Genomic DNA, 818 nt, shown 5'->3' with positions numbered 1-818 from the left:
TAAAATTATGAAAAAAAAGAAGTAAAGCCTTGGTGTTATGTTGAGTTGTAGGGTACTCAGGTCAACAATTTCTGACATTGCCAGTGAAGCGGAAGACCCAATACTATTATGTACCTCTGAACTCTTTTAGAATGTTTCGCTGAGTTTACACACCTATAATATTTAAATGATGGAACTTAACAAAAAAAGGGGTACAGATGAATATCCATTTTATATCTGTGTATTCAAAGTGGTTAGGATAGATATATATTCACTTTCTCTTAATGAATAGAGAGATTTGTTCTAATGGTGTTTGTAAATAGGTTATCAAGTCCGCATGTTGTACAGCAATTAACCACTAGAAAGAATGTATTCAACGTGTTCATTATTGAAACTGTCCTACCAATTTGGCTTGAAACTGTCTCATGGCTATTTGTTTCTCTATAAAATTATGGAAAAAAATATTTGCTTCCTACCTCTTTCCATTTTGAAAATTCTAATTGTATGAACATAACTTTCTGGTTTTTGACACAGTGAACTATTATATGACTGATCTGTAAATTCCTCATTTTTGTTTTGGACAATTTTTGCTGTTATATTCATATAACTTTCCAAATAATTTATTAATCACGTGAAATTTATGAAAAAACATAATAAAGTCATTAAAGTAGAAAAAAAGAAATGAGAATAAATGAATAAATAAATAAATAAACAAATAAAAAGAAATGAGATATCACGCCATGAAAATAATGAAAGAAACTTTACACAATCTGTTTATTGGCAGTAGAAAAGATTGAACTCAGGACTTTGTTCTTGACAGGCAAGTGCTTATTCTACTC

The sequence above is a fragment of the Octodon degus genome, unplaced genomic scaffold (assembly GCF_000260255.1).
Source record: "Octodon degus isolate 3935 unplaced genomic scaffold, OctDeg1.0 scaffold00136, whole genome shotgun sequence".
Classification (NCBI taxonomy): Eukaryota; Metazoa; Chordata; class Mammalia; order Rodentia; family Octodontidae; genus Octodon; species Octodon degus.
Note: the sequence above shows the minus strand (reverse complement) of the source record.